General features: G+C 38.5%; 1 pseudogene; it reads right to left on the bottom strand.

The window, feature by feature from the left end:
• Positions 1 to 2,272: 2,272 nt before the first annotated feature.
• LOC136697301 (uncharacterized) lies at positions 2,273 to 7,188 on the bottom strand (annotated as a pseudogene).
• Positions 7,189 to 8,631: the final 1,443 nt, after the last annotated feature.

The raw sequence follows: 8,631 nt of genomic DNA, 5'->3' as shown, positions 1-8,631 counted from the left end.
AGAGCCGGTTCCCGTCTAAGACCGAGCCATTTTTTCTAAGGCTCGTCATTCAACCAATCAGAGATCAACAAGCAAGCTCCAACCCTCTAACCCTCCGAGCTGAGACACTTGGTTTTCCTGAATGCCAATCTGCCTTCCAAAAATAGTTGAAGAAAATGTTAAATCAATTAAATGTTTGTTGACAGTTGTGGTTGTTTTAATCACTACCGTTGAATTCTGCTGTTTTGCACTTTGCAGAGTATAAGTAATACGTAATAAGCTATTTTGAAATACCTACCTTTTGGGTTCCACTGGCTATATTTCAGAGTTTACAAGTGATTTTTTATTAAGGTGTTTAAATAAAAATCCAGTTATTTATACAAATGAATGTGTGAGTGCAATCAGTGAGTTATTACAAGACAGCCATAAAAACAATTGGCCATTGCAACACTATTTATTATTTTTAATATTGAAAAATGATATTTTGTCCATATAGTCATGTAAAATGTAGGTAATATTGTTCTGTACCAGTGGAAATAAGTGGTAAAACAAAGAGCCATTTAGGAGCCGAAAGAACCGTCTCTTTATGAAGAGCCGAGCCAAACGAGCCGGCTCCCCAAAAAGAGCCGAAATTCCCATCACTAGTTTGCGGTGACGCGTTTTGGTGCGCTTGGAATTTTCTGATTTCACTCGTTTAATTAGTTGGTCTCAGTAAAACGACTGATCATGTGACTTCCTGGTTGGTTGGAACAAAAACCAGCAGCAACACCAGCCCTTTGCGGATAAGAATGTCCACCCCTGCTCTAAGTGTATGAGTCTGTGTGAGAGTTGCAGTTAAATGTCAGTGTTCTAGAAAATTCCACATTAAAACGTGACACCATTACTTAAATGACCACCTTAAAAAACCTGCCACATTAAAAAATACAGCCATTTTATTTAGACTTTGACCTTAAAGTAACTTCCACCTTAAAAAGACTGCAATTATACTTAGACTGGCATTTTTTCTATATTTTTAACCTTTTTTCAAAATGTTATTTTTACTATATTGGAGTCAACTCATTATTGTGCCTGAGTGTTTGTGGACCTACTTGACTTCAGTTAGAACTCTTCTACTGTTCCTTGTAATTTTAAATTGTTCTCAGATCAATGGGAAGCCCCAGAATTACTGTAACTTTGGCCTTGTTTTTGTGTTTAAAGCTGTAAAAAAAGGAAAGAAAATCAGTTATTTCCTTTTGCAGCACATTCTATAGTTTGCTTTTCCACCCTGGATCTCCCCTTCATTTCCTCTCTCCTTTTATTTGGGTCTGTATCCTGTTATCCGAGTCAGTTTTGTTGCAATTCCAGAGGAAACTTTAGGAATATTTGGAATTCCACTCGCGACGCTCAGCACTTTTTATGGAATTTGTCTCCATCTGTTGACGGATCGTATGAACCGCTGCACGCACCAGTAGCCAGTTCAGGGGTTCAGTTGCAGTACAAAGACAAAAGCAATTAACCAGTGTTTTGCCAGTTCACATTTAAAATGAACTAGTCCAAACTTGAGTTCATACTAATTTAAAAGAAGTAGTTCACGTTAATAGTTCAATTTTGAAGTTCGCGCTCATTTTTTCCCTCAAAAAATAGGCCTCTGTTCTTTTTCAATAGAACCCCTTTCTACCCATCCATTACCAAGCGCACATGCTACTACCAAAATAAATATATTATCATATACCACTCTTACTAACAATGGTGTATATGAATGTTGAGATTGAGAATACGTTTTAACACTTAGTGTATTTTTCAGACAATGACAAAGTATACTGTATATGAAAGTTTTATTTAGACAATATTAACTTATGCAGCAGTTCAATGCCACAACATGGATTTATTATAATAAATAGAGAAATCTGTACTTCCATTACTGTGACTTCAGTAATTCATATATTCCACAAGCCTGCTTTGATGCTTCAGCTCAATGTGTTGTTTTAAATTCGATACAGACATGGTGGACACAATCTGCACAAAAGCGTGTGGTTTTTACGTGGAGTTCACACATAAATGCTCAAAAAACAAATTCAAATGCTTAAGAAAATGCCACTAGCACTAGCCATGATTGGCAGCTCCCAATTCTTTTGGCTCTTTATTTATGGAGTAAGAACACTGTAAAAAATAAATGTGTGCATGCTCATCTACATTCGTACATAAATATTCAATTTGTACACAAAATTCTGTTGTATGTGTGTGTGTGTGTTTTGTACAAATACAACTTCAAACATATATGATTATAAAGACTTACGCATATGACTTGAATTATTATGGGTACGATTTCTAGATAATGAACACAAATTGAAAAGTGAGAAAAATTTAGATTTACAGCATTGAGCAGACACTCTTATCCAGAGAGATGGGCCTTCAGTCCGAGGTTGGTCCGTTCTTGGCTTTGTAGGCAAGTATGAGAGTTCTTAACCTGACGCAAGCAGCTACAGGAAGCCAGTGAAGAGAGCGCAGCAGTTGAGTGATGTGGGTGAACTTAGGAAGATCCAAGATTCAAGACTGATCAGATTAAAGATTCTGGATCAGCTGAAGGGGGCTGATGGCCCGCAGAGAAAGGCCAGCCAGGAGTAGTCAAATGACAAGAGACTGGAATAGCACCTGGGCAGCCTCCTGATAAAGAAAGGGTCGAATCCACCAGATGTTGTACAGTAGAAATCTGCATGACCAAATCAGATTCGCGATATGGGTTGCGAACGATAACTGGACATCTAGGAATCACACAAAGGCTTCTTGCATCTTCAGATGGAGCAGTCAAGGAGTTCTCAAATGAGATAGCAAGATCTTGGTAAGGACCAGCCAGGGATATACAACAGCTTAGTCTTGCTAAGACTGAGCTTCATGTGGTGAGCTGTCATCCAACAAGCGATGTCAGTCAGACATGACAAGATGCGACAGGAAACCTGAATGTCAGATCGTGGGAAGGAAAGCATTAGTTGAGTATCATCAGCATAACAGTGGTAAGAGAATTCATGAGAGGTAATTATATCACCAAAAGAAAGGGTATACAGGGATGAACCAATACCAGTTTTTCCCTTCCGATACTGATTTTTCATGTTCAAGTATCTGCCTATACCGAGTACTGATACCAACTCTATCTATCTTAATTACTAGATAGATGCCTATAAATTCAGATATTTATATTGCTATACTTTCAGATTTTATTTTCTTAAAGCAGTATTCTGTATCGCTAAGAAGATATAATAAGTCTGAATTAACAACATTCACTGTTTATTAATGGCACATTAAAAATTGTTAAAGTTTCAGAGCCATGAAAAAATAAATATTTCCACAGTGCAGTAACAAGTACATATAGGAAGAAATAGTCTAGCCTGACTGCACAGCTTTTTACACTGTCATGAGGATATTTGCCATGACTGTGAAATGCACTTTCTAAAGACTGCAGCTCATCTGTGTTAGCATGCTTCTTTGTGCTTGCTTGAAAAAAGATAGTGTTCTTTGGCATACCTTAAGCTGGAGTTACACTACATGACGTTTAGCCCAATTATAAATATTTTTGTGTTGAAATTGCATTTCAGACCAGTCACAGCAAACGTTTGATTTTTTTGACCCGACTTTGGACGTAGTCGCGTAGTACAAACTCTCCACCGACACAAAGCTGAACAAGTCCCTTCAACAGCCAATGAGAACAGAGAACAGAAAATAAACAAAGACACGTGCAGTGGAGCTCTACAGCGGAGCTCTACAGCGGAGGACAGATTAAACGATAAAACTATGAAAAACTATAATATACAGGGTGAGCCATTTATATGGATACACCTTAATAAAATGGGAATGGTTGGTGATATTAACTTCCTGTTTGTGGCACATTAGTATATGGGAGGGGGGATCTTTTCAAGATGGGTGGTGACCATGGCAGCCATTTTGAAGTTGGCCATTTTGGATCCAACCTTTGTTTTTTCAATGGGAAGAGGGTCATGTGACACATTAAACTTATTGGGAATTTAACAAACAATGGTAACATTATTCTTTCATAAATTACTTACAAGTTTCTGACCACTTATAAAATGTGTTCAAAGTGCTGCCCATTGTGTTGGATTGTCAATGCAACCCACTTCTCCCACTCTTCACACACTGATAGCAACACCGCAGGAGAAATGCTAGCATAGGCTTCCAGTATCCATAGTTTCAGGTGCTGCACCTCTCATATCTTCACAGCATAGACAATTGTCTTCAGATGACCCAAAAGATAAAAGTCTAAGGCCATTCAACTGGCCCATGATGACCAATCCACTTTCCAGGAAACTGTTCATCTAGGAATGCTGGGACCTGACACCCTTAATGTGGTGGTGCACCATCTTGCTGGAAAAACTCAGGAAACGGGCCAGCTTCAGTGCATAAAGAGGAAAACACATCATCATGTATATCCAGTGGCCTTGAGGTTTCCAATGATGAAGAATGGCCCCACTATCTTTGTACCCCATATACCACACCATACGATCAAGACCACACTGACTTTTCACATCCATGACCCATTTTTACATGTTTTTTTCTTTGTGAATCTATACAAACAGCAGTGCAAACAATAACCGCAGAGACTTTTGCGTCCGTATTTAACTGTGACTCCTAGGAAACGCGAGTTGTGTTTGGTTGGGGAGTTTGGGGTCATGTAGTGTGTTAAAATTGACAAAAACAGTCATGTAGTGTGTAATACCCATTCTGTTTACAATCTGCTCCAATGTAAATTCAAGCTGCATATAGTGGCGTCCATGCGTGTCAGTATCTGCTTCATGGGATGTGTCCTGAAAAGTGTCCTGTGTACAACATGTAGTGAGCCATTTCAAACACGCCTATGGTATCTGTGCTCTCTGTAGCCGATACTGATACTGTGTTTAAGTGCCAGTGCAAGTGATACTGATATGGTATCGGTATCGGTGCAACACTAGTTTCACTACAGTGAAAAGAGGAGAGGACCCAGCACAGAGCCTTGAGGGACACCAGTGGAGAGCCTGAATTGAGCGAAAGTAGATCCATTCTATTTTACCTGGTAAGAGCGATCCTCCAGATAAGACTCTAACCATTTCCGTGCTGAAGCAGCAATTCCAAGATCATTGAGGACCGACAGGAGGATCTTGTGGTTGACTGTGTCAAAGGCTGCAGAAACATCCAGAAAAATCAGAATTGGGTGAGGAGGGAAGAGCTAGTGTGGGTCAGATGCTGAAGCTTCCAGTCGCCCTTTGTAGAAAGACGACTTCACGGCAGTTATTTCATTAGAGAACCTGGATAGGAGAGCTTGGTAGGAATGAAGATCCAAGTCAAACTGGGATTTCCTCCAGCTTCTCTCTGCTTTTAGTTCTCTCTAGTTGCTGCGGAGGCCATCTGTCAGCCAAGAGGCAGGTGGTGTGGATCTTGGAGACCTGGAGGATAGAGGACATAAAAGATTAATTGCAGATGAGAGTGAGGAAAGGAACATGTCTGTGGCTGTATCTAAAAATACTATACTATACTGTATCTGAACTGTATCAGGTCCAGAGTGTTGCCAGCTCTATGAGTTGGAGAAGACTGGTTAAGGAAAATGTCAAAGGATGACGCCAGTTGTTCAAGACAAGATGACTGCAACTTGTCTGTTGAAAGGTTAAAGTCACCAAGGAAAAGGAGTGAGGTTCCATCGATGGGGAAGAGACTCAGAAAAATATCTAACTCGTCGAGAGAGGAAAAGGGGGACAATAAATGACAATAATATGAAGTTTAGTGGGTGAGAACACAGTAACAGCATAGGATTCAAAAGATTAAATAGAAAGATGAGGGAAAAAGAGTGGAGTGAAGGTCCACTTTCTGGACAAAAGCAAACCTGTGCCACCTGTCTGACTGTGCCGGTCTGTCTTGGAGAGTGGGAGAAGTTAAAGGCAGAGGATAGGGCAAAGGATGGAGTGATGCCAAAGTTGAGATGACGTCTGCCTTTTGGACTGCTGACTGGCTGTTCCAGACTCTACCTACTACCCTGTGACAACGTTGTGACAATCTTGTTTAGACAAAGTAATTTGTTCCACCTCTTGACAACATTGTAGCACATTGAAGAAACTAGACAAGAGTGTTTGCTGGATCGAAGCTCTCTCTCTGCCGTAGTGAGGGGCAGATTCCATGGTTCTGAAACAGAGAACACGATTTTCATTGGTCGTGATCTATGTTTAGCCAATCAGCAGCCAGCTTTTCCTGTCCATCATTCACTTCTGCAGTCAATGGAGTCACAGTCCTTTTTACAGGGGGTTGTTTTGCAGCTGCGCTGAGAGCAGCAGGTCAGTGCCGAAACACTGAGAACTACGGCTCTGCTTTCAGACAGAATTAATGTTAGCACTGTGTCCTGGAGGAACTACATTTCATTCTCCCTTAACACATCACAGATGAATTTTTGAATCAAAGTAATTATTTGTACATTAAAATCACATGAGATATTTGCATATAGATTAACATTAATTAGAGTGTAAGACAAATATGAGTCCTAAATAAGCAAGTAATGATAATATAATGAGGATGAGACTGTCTTTTAGACTCTTAAACCAATACGATTTTTTTCACTTCAGATCTTATTGTAATTAAGAAATAATTTAAAATAATACAGCAATTTTTTAAACTGGTAATGCGGAGTTTGCAAAATACAGACGATTCTGCTTTGCCATTGTTCAAAAAAGGCTACTGACAGGCACTGAAATCACTGAACTTTTATTCAGGAACCACCAGGATTTTCACATACTATATGTGTGTTATTTAGTTAAGAATTATCTAAAACATGGTTTTGTCTGAATGATATTACTTTGTGTTAACATATAATCTTTTATATTACATCTTAATTAATCTTTCTCATTCAAACCCTCCCACTGTATTTACCCAAGAGTTTCTTTAAATCACTGGACCAGCTTGTCACCAATTTCATATGGAACAATAAGATCCCTACGATTAGTAAATCACTGTTACAACAGTTTAAATTTGAGGAAGGCCTCGCTCTGCCTAATTTTCATTACTATTATTGGGCTGCACATATTCAAAAAATATTCTGCTGGCTTCATTCTCCTTATTTGCAGTGGTCAAAAGTAGTTGTTAGCCTCAACCTTACCACTCAAACTCTCGAACTACACAAATAATTCTTTGGTACTTTCTACTCTCCGTATTTGGGTACAGTTTAGAAAGTGTTTTTTCATTATCTGTCACCATCCCTGTCATTGCCCATATTACAGAATCACTTATTTCCCCCGGCATTAAATGACTCTGTGTTTCGCACCTGGCACGATAAGGGCATAAAGTGCTTTCGTGGTCTTTACAAAGATTAAATTTTTTGTTCCTTTTCCCAATTGTCCTCAGACATTAATCTACCTCCCTCCCATTTTCTTTAGATATTTTCAACTTAGATATTGTATTTCCTCCCTTTTTCCTAATTATATTCGTCTATCTGATGGACCCCCTTGGGACGATATTCTGCATCTGGATTCCTTTGAAAAATCTCTGATATCCAAGGTTTATTGTAAACTTATGGAATTAGGCACACAAATCTTTGATAAATCCAGACTAAATTGGGAATGTGAATTGGCTACAACCTTCACAGATCAGTGGTGGAATAGGGTAATCAATAGAGTGCTACAATGTGTACCCTGTGCTAGGCTACACCTGATACAATTTAAGATATTGCACAGAGTACATCGATCAAAATCTCAAATTTCTGGATTCTACCCGAACGCTGTCAGTGATGTTTGTGATAAATGTGGATTTTCACCTTGTGACCTTAGTCACATGTATTTTTATTGTTCAGCTCTACAAAGATTTTGGGTTAATTACTTTGAAACGATATCAAAGGTTTTGGGGAGTAAGAAATGTGTCCCTCCGTTGCAATATTTGGTTTCCCTATAAACACTCACTCACTCACTAATATTAAATTAGATATACTGTCATTCACATCTCTAGTAGCAAGACGCCAAATATTGTTTGTATGGAAGTCTTCAAGGTGCCCTTCGATTGCCATGTGGTTCAGTGACATGATGCATTTCCTTGAATTGGAAAAAATCAGACTGACTTTGAAAGTTAACACCGCTGCGTTTTACGCAAAATGGAATTATTTTCTTTCATATTTCATTTCCCTTCAGACTATGCCAACTGATTAACCCCTCCTTCCCTCTTTTTCACTTATTTATCTTATTATTAGTAGTAATAATATAAATTATTCTTTTTCCCTGAATCTCTCTCTTCTTTCTTTTTATTGTTTCTTTTAGGGGTTTTCTTTTTTCTCTATCTCTCTCCCTCTTTCTGTCTTTTGGGTGTTTTCTTTCTTTACCTACTTATTTGTATTTGAATTAATTTCTCTTTTTATTTCTTGTTAAGGGTGTTAATATATTAAAAAAAACTGAGGCTTTTCTTTATGTTGATTGTAAGGCTTTGTATGGTACTACTGTTTAAAGACAGGCATTGTTCTTGCCCTTTTTTGTGTCAAATTCCTCAATAAAAATAATTTTAAAAAAAACTCTCAAATATAATCAACTCAGTCAAGGCTATAATGAGACAATATGCTCATGTGAGAGACTCGTGTAATAAGATTGCATTAGGAATATTGTCTGATATAATTGCAAAAGCATGATTCAGAAATCTTGGCACGGTGGCGCAGCAGGTAGTGTCACA

The sequence above is a fragment of the Hoplias malabaricus genome, chromosome 5 (genome assembly GCF_029633855.1).
Source record: "Hoplias malabaricus isolate fHopMal1 chromosome 5, fHopMal1.hap1, whole genome shotgun sequence".
NCBI classification, from domain to species: Eukaryota; Metazoa; Chordata; class Actinopteri; order Characiformes; family Erythrinidae; genus Hoplias; species Hoplias malabaricus.
Note: the sequence above shows the minus strand (reverse complement) of the source record. Positions and strands in the feature narration are given on the sequence as shown.